Source organism: Danio rerio, chromosome 7 (assembly GCF_049306965.1).
Source record: "Danio rerio strain Tuebingen ecotype United States chromosome 7, GRCz12tu, whole genome shotgun sequence".
Classification (NCBI taxonomy): domain Eukaryota; kingdom Metazoa; phylum Chordata; class Actinopteri; order Cypriniformes; family Danionidae; genus Danio; species Danio rerio.
Window position 1 is genome coordinate 28,749 of NC_133182.1, and position 7,807 is coordinate 36,555.

The window sequence follows — 7,807 nt, forward strand, 5'->3', positions numbered from 1 at the left end:
ATGATCGATGAAAATGCTAATGGTCTTCTTTGGCTGTGTTAAGTTAAACTTAGCAAAGGTGGAACTTTATTACAAAGAATTATGCTGGAAATGTTTCTGGATGAGGTATTTGTGTGATTTATACATTTAGCTGTATTCTGATCTGTCTTAAAGCATTACAGGTCAAAGCAATCAGTTGTTACTTATTGTTTGTCAAAATTAACAATAAGGCTCTTAAAGCACTGCTTTGATAAATGTATTGTTGTCATTTCAAATACCTCAAGTAAAATAGTCTTGTTTTATTTTTACTGACAGTGTACTTGTTTGTAAAGTTTGTATTTTAGTTTAAGATCAAATGTAAAATAAAATCTACATGTGATGTACAGCTATTTAAGAAACAAAATTGCCATATTGTAAAGAAAAGGTGTAAAATATGTAAATAAAAGGCCAAATTTAAATCTTTATCATACGTTAAATAAACCTTTCAAAGCTTGAAAATATTGTTTAAAAAAATGGGCAAAAAATGTGTTTATTGCCTTAAAGATTGTGCTAGTTTTACCAGTGCTATTGAAAAACATTGTCAAAGGAAAAATAAATAAAAAAAAAAACACCATAGTGTCAATTCCTATACATGTAGCTTTGGGGTTTAAGCAATTAAACCAATTAATCAGGTTTAAACTTGATTTCAATGAATAAGATTTTTTTTTTCAAAAGTAACAAACTAGTACTTTTTAAAAGAGTACTTTGTACTTTTACTTAATATTAGTATTTACTAAAATTTGTGTTATTTTAGCAGTGTAATGGTATTTTTACTTGAGTAAAAAAAAAATTCACAAGCATTTAGTGCAGGTTTATTATATTATTAATATATGATTGATTTTTTTTTTATCAATGCAATGTTTTATGGGTTGCTGAGAATACATTTCAGGTCCTCAATATATAGCATATCAGTCTACCAAAAAATAGGTACTGGAAAAAAAAGTGCTCAAAATGCCCATATTTTCATTAGCCTGTGCCTGTATGAACCCCGTCATAAGTACATTTAACATATTTGTCAGAAATCAAGATTTGTCAGAAAGTGTATGAATGACAAAGCCAATATTTATGAGGTCCAATCAAAATTTCCAGCTTTTGATTAATAGGCTAATATGAATACTTTAGTTTTAAGTACAGCAGTTTTCTATTTACTTTAAAAACAGTGACATTTTTTAATGAACTTTAAGAGCACATTTCAATTTATTGTTTTTTTTATCTGCAAGCACAGTTAATGTTCAGACTATTTAAAATGTATAAGTGACTGACAGTAACACATTCTTAATGATAGGAATTAATCTGCCTCATTTTTAAACTGTGCACAGCTTAATTAGGCCTACAATGTTATTTTTTAATACTGGCCATTATGGTGGTACTTGGAGAGACAATTTTCTAAGGTGGTAGTTGGTAAAAAAAAAAAAAAAAAAAGTTTGAGAACCACTGGTCTATGCTATTTTGTGCAGTTGTGAATGTCTACAATCACGCTATGTGGAGAGAAAATAATTCACAATAGAACCAAACTGTGATTTTCAATGTTTAAGTGAGAGCCTTAAAGTGAGCGCTTTTGYWTTTGAAAGGATTCTCACTRMCAAAAGGAATTCTTGATACTTGAGATGTTTTCAYTTAAATTTGAGATTTTTGAAGAGGAAACTGGAACCAGTAAAGTTGAAATATTTAAAGGTTGAAATATTTATAGGTTCCAATATTCCTATGAAATTGAGATATTCTAAAAAGAGTGAAGTGTGGTTACTTACACAGAGGTTCTGGGGTTAGATTTTCTAGGAGTTACAGAAGATCTTATTTTTAAAACCAGCCATTTACACTATATGTTCTGGGGAATGTATGTAGAGTTTTATTTTCCTGAAAAGTTCTGGGTTAAGTCTTAGATGAATAAATATTTTAAATTTTCCCATGGAAATAATGGATCTTAAAGAAAGAGAAAATCTGGTCATTCTGTAAAGTTGTAAGGTTATAATTTGAGATTTGGTGTTTTAAAGTGTCCCTATGGAAGTACTAGTCTTACTCAACCTTAATCCTAGTAAATTCTGGGGTTATAAATCTTCAGTAGATCTCATGTTTGAATTGATGATTTTTGGAAAAGTTTTCAAATGACTGGTGTAGGTGGTGTTGATGCACAATGTGCTGTTGTGTGGAGGTGYTAATCACCAGTAGAAGACTGGGCTTCATTTAAGGCCTRTTCRCCCMMGGCCACCWTCCCTGCGTGCTGTCCAAGTGGACCCAGGGGGGCTGAATACTTACCACTCCCCCAAGTGACCTTTTGTTAACACCGCAAGGTTGCCCAGGTCACCCGAGAAGAGTCTGAAGAKGTTTCTCTWTGRGGCCTACTCTGGCTAATCCAGAGACCAGGCTCCCCAGGACCCCAGATATCTCCAGGGAACAGGAGAGCCCTTGCCCAAATCAGCTGAATCCAACAGGTAGATKCAGGAGTWAAAGTTGGYCATGAACTGGTCATTGCSTTCTCCTCACTSCMTGCTGATTTGCTCCAGAATACTTCCAGTCAASATCCAAGGAGTACCATGAATTCAAGATRAYCAAAGAACTCGCCTGAATGTGACTARAAGCATTCAAAGAGATATTCCTGACCTCCTTCTAATTACTAGAAATGAAAAAATTTAAGAGGCCAGGTCGAGGTTCAGTCTGGCGGATATATCTTARYWGATATATCATTCTTCTACCAGATGTCTCCCCTRAGGCAATGCAAGAACCAAGCAGACATYATCCTTATCAGGGATAACCGTTGGGAGCATTACCCTGAAGAACARGAGACCCTGGYCYATTGACCARGTGTTGAGACRCAGCATTTCGGCAATGGTGATGACCATTTGTTTGTTTGTGTTTTTCTTTRTTCTTGTTTGTATATTTTTATTCAGAATTTGATTATCTGATGTCTARGTTGTTTTCYCATACTTTGATTATCATATTTAAGCTTATGAAGCCCTTTAAAATCGTGTTTTATTAGAGAATAGACCATATGCAAATGACTCATTAGTATTCGTGTTTTTAGACCAATCCYGTGTGTCCTCAGCTGAGTGTGCTTTCRGTCAGGTTTAATMCTTTATATCTCGGCCGTTWTTTAATGTTTTGGTTTACTTTWTTCKGCATTTTAATCTGTATATTGTGTAGAATAAGTGTTGAGCAAATAACCTGTCATTACTGATCAAAATATTTCTGTGAGGTTACCGTTTATGAGGAGTACAGCTGATTTAGTGTGGTAATTCACAATCTGTGAATACAGATTAATGTCTTCTTTAAGRCAAACTGATTCATGCAGTTTATTGAAGATGATAGTTCTGAAGTGGTCATGTCAATGATATGATAACACAAAAACATCTCAGTTGTGTGTTTGGAATAGTATGATTTAACAGTGTACATAATAAAATAGAGAAACAGAAAATACAGAAACAGACCAGCAGCACATATTTAAGATCAGCATGGTAAGGTGTGAACACAATGGCTGGGAGTAAAGAAGATAGAGGGGGCATTGAAACCAATTTAAATGGTTWTAGTTCWGTGAGAGAGTTTGCTGAGGRATYAAATACRTTTTACTTAAGGTTTGATGAGGGTGATTTTAAGTCAGAAAATGACATTTTAAAACAACATCTGTCATATAGTAAATCCGTAAACATTAGTAGGACTCAGGTCAAAGACCTCTTTCAGACAATTAATACTAAAAAAGCCCRGGCCCAGATAATATTGATTTTAGGGTGCTACATACATGTGCTGAACAACTTTCTGAAATACTTAATTGCATTTTTTCAGTSTCTTACACTGAAAAAAAMTATTTTTGGGGCTTGTAAATAAAGAGAGCATAATCCAAGTACATTTTACAAATAAATCATATTTTGTCTTTTTACTTCAAATTGTCACGTTTAATTCAATAAGCTACTTAATATTGCTTTTTAATTTATTGTGTCTAAAATACAATAGTAAATCTAAATGGATATACTCAAGTAATATTTACTTAAGTGTTTGTAATATATTGAACTAATGCAAGAAAAGAYAGACGCGAGTAAAACTTACTCCACAAAGTCAGTAAATCTRTGCGCATGCTCTCTAATTCAAACCTGGCGGGTGGAGCAGATGAGAGCAACCGATGATTTCCTAACACAGACCGATGAGATATTTACAAGGTAAGTTTCACTAATTGTTTATTGCTCAATTTGTTTTTGTTTGCAGAAAGTTAGAGKGCTCCTGTCAGCAATTTTGGTGGTTAAAGAGGTTGCATTAAGTGTTATTTGAGTGAGTTTGCTGAAGAKCCGATTAGCATGAGCATATTAGCAAACGGCATCTGTGTCTAAAACAACTGTTGCATTCTAAATATAATCTGTGGTCAAGTATAATCTACAGTGAATTTAAAGAGGATTTTTTTATGAATACGAGTGTCCAAGCATAGCAGTAAATTGCATTAAGGACATAATTAACCGACATTAAAAAGTTACCCTCCTGTGCTGTCTGCATTATAAATAAGAGTTTCTTAGATTGGACAGCCTCAGAACTCATTTGAACATAGATTGAAAAGTTACCTGAGCCCTGAGAGGCCAAAACATGACATAGAAAGATTTATTTATTGATCCATCCACATTAACATATGCAAATATATAACCAATGGTAATGTTACTGAGTATGTTCAGCCAGCCTCTATACCTGCAAACATTTATTGCTGAGTCCAAAATAAATTAACTGATCAAATTTTACATCAGTAATATCACTATATGTTCATTCAATTTTCTGACATTAACATTTCTAATATGTTCAACAGATTGCTCTCACCATTCAAGCTCATGTAAGGTAAGTTGGATAACACATKTATATAGACATACTAATGTATTCAAYGTGTTTGTTGTACGCAAAAAATATCGTAAATGTGTTATTTTWATATATTCAATAATGAGAACAGAAGCATAACCACAACCCCCCCTGTAGCCAACCTTTCTGCAAAAACTGGACTACTTTCACTCAACCAGGTAAACRTATACATTGCACATCCAGCTGGTTCCAGCCTTTTAGATATGCAGTTATATGTAGATGGAGATTTACACTGTTGCTGGTTAATGACCACAGAAATTTATTTTTGTTTTAATCAGCAAGTTGAAGACAAGTGAGATGCTGTGATCCGCTGCCTGCTTYCCTACCTGGSAAAATCATCTCAGGAGCTCATTGAAGACWACCAGGTACATTTAAAACATCTAAATTACTTTTTATACTTTGGATATGTAATGTTCTTTAAGTGTTAAAGCCACACTAGRATTTTTATCCCCCAAAATTGAAAGTTTKGGGTAACTTTTAAAAACTTTAATCACTTTATGCAAAAGAGCACAGGTATTTTATATCACACAGTYTATTATATCATAAAGCAAGAGATAACATTGATAAYTTTGCAACTAACTCTACAGTATTTAATGCACTTATTTGTGTATTTGACAGGATGTCAAGAGACCTGCTTAAAGACTGCTTCACCAATTGTTGGGAAGATCATTGTACTGGGCAGTACTACAGAAGAGGAAGATGCCAACAGAGATGACCCCATCATTCTGTCTGAAATGACTTTTTAAATTTGTTTATGGAGAAGTTTAATTCAAATTAAAGTACTCAATGAGTATTTGTGGCAGTGTTTTAATTAAGAAATAGTTGCAACGCATCACCATATTTTTAAGGATGGCTGACGTGAAACTGACATTTCAACACASTGTCGAGATCCCGAAGCGCAAGTGTTTCGAAACACTGCACCGAAGCATGATCCGAAACACCCAGGTCACGTGACTAAAGTGTTTCGAAACACTTGGTCACGTGACTAAAGCGATTTAAAGCATTGATCATTTCAGAGGCGTTTCAAGACCCGCAGAATCTGCATTTGACTGTCATGATAAAGTTGTCAACTGTGKCTTGTATGGCTTAGTGGACCGTGCGTGTGTACTACAGTACTGTGTTTTAAATTTGTTTTGGGTTCGAATCCCGACTAGTCCAAATACTCCAAAATCATGATTTTATATATTTTAACCATGTTACTGTTTTATGGTGTAGTCTAGATARGATACAGCTGCGGATATGCCATCAATTTAGCATCATTTTTGTAACACTGTAAAACAATAATTCATATTTTTACAGTACTGTGATGGGTTTAGGTTTTGGATAGACGTTAATAAAATACAATGGGAAATTTAATTAATAATATAAGTAATTATTGTTAACTTCTGGYCACAACTGTATCTGATCTAGCAACAACCCTGTTTTATGAACAAAACAATACAAATTTATTTACAAGGTGTTTATTCGTATGTCAGAGCAATGTTGAAACAAAACKACACAATAACAAAGCAWTACCAAGTGCTATTAAAGCATTTCAAAATAACTGTTTCAGTCTGGATTCGAACCCATTATTCCCACATGGCGGTCACGAACTCTAATCGCTCAACTAAACCATTTGCAGATTCAAGGCTACAAAGTGGGATTTCATACCCTAATTTGCTCAACTGTTCTTTGCTGAAGCTGTTTCAGTGAAATACAAATAAAATGACCTCTAGGTGTCACCGTAGAGTKGTGTTTCRAAACGTTTCGAAGCTTCRACACATTTGCTTCGATAGTTTCAGTGTTTCACGAAGCCTCGCTTTGCCCAYCACTACATATTTTATTTACCGTTTTAAAGTAAAGTTTACTCAGGATAACTAAAAAAAGATAACTAGCAATACTGGATAAAATTTWATCTCAAAATAGTAATATATTTAAAATGTACAACTTAAGTAAATTTTACAAACAAAAAGTCAATAGRATTTACTTAGAATTCCCCCAAGTAAATTTGACTTAACTTTTCTAATTAAATGTACTAATAATTTTGGTTTATCTTCTACTTGGCAAAGCTTTGAAGATTTACYAGCATTTTCTGAGTAAAAAAAGTTGCCTAGCTTTTTTTAAGAAAATCCTACTCATTTTTTTTTCAGTGTACGTTGCAAATACTCTCAGTTCATCGTGGACTTGAACACARACACTTATCCTCCACAATGGCGGCACACAATATTGTTTGTTTGTWTAGTTTTTTTTTTTCTTCTTGATTTTGCAGGACAAGACCGGCAGCTGTGGTTGCCAGTAAGCAGATTCACTAAAGGAAATAAAAAAACACGTGTTACAGCCAAAACCAAAGATGACATCAACTGAAAATAAAACTCTAGATAAAAATAATAGTACTAAATAATTGGACAATATAAAYGTTCTTTCTGAAGATCTCAGCAGAGATCATTAAACAACTTAAATGAGGGGAGCTTGACTCATTACTGAGCTCGGACTTTTCTGTCATGTGGACAAAAYTCTTCATGGAGTTGCTGTTGTTCAGTTGGTCACCATGATGGAGGTCAGCGTCTGCTTTAGTTGGCCTCTTCAGCTGCTTATTTTAACACTAGTGTTATTTAGGTAGCCATAAATCRTTGKGTTGATCACACAATTTGTATGGCATGAGAAGCCTAAAGGAAATTTAAGAATAAATGTAATRAGGTTATTTAATTCACCTTTATTTATATAGTCCTTTTACAATGTAGATTGAGTCAAAGCTTCACATAAAAGATCATCTTATCAAKAATCAGCCTTTCAATTACAACAATGGTGACAAACAAAAGAAAATCWACCCAGAACAACACAAAMCACTCTACTGAAATATAACAGCCAAGAACAGCACACATTAAAGGCAAAGAAAGACATTTCRWRAACTTTAAGTGGCACAGCTTATTTATGCTGCAATGCATGCTGGGAGTTTTGTACTATGTRCCCAGCATGCATTGTGGCATGG

At 33.8% G+C, this 7,807-nt stretch overlaps 1 long non-coding RNA gene across 1 annotated transcript; it reads left to right on the plus strand.

The window, feature by feature from the left end:
• The first annotated feature begins 4,093 nt into the window (after nt 1-4,093).
• On the plus strand, nt 4,094-5,630 carry LOC141375229 (uncharacterized). The gene is made up of 4 exons (XR_012382925.1): nt 4,094-4,821; nt 4,931-4,997; nt 5,118-5,204; nt 5,458-5,630. It is a non-coding gene; the product is annotated as an uncharacterized lncRNA (long non-coding RNA).
• The last annotated feature ends 2,177 nt before the right edge of the window (nt 5,631-7,807 follow it).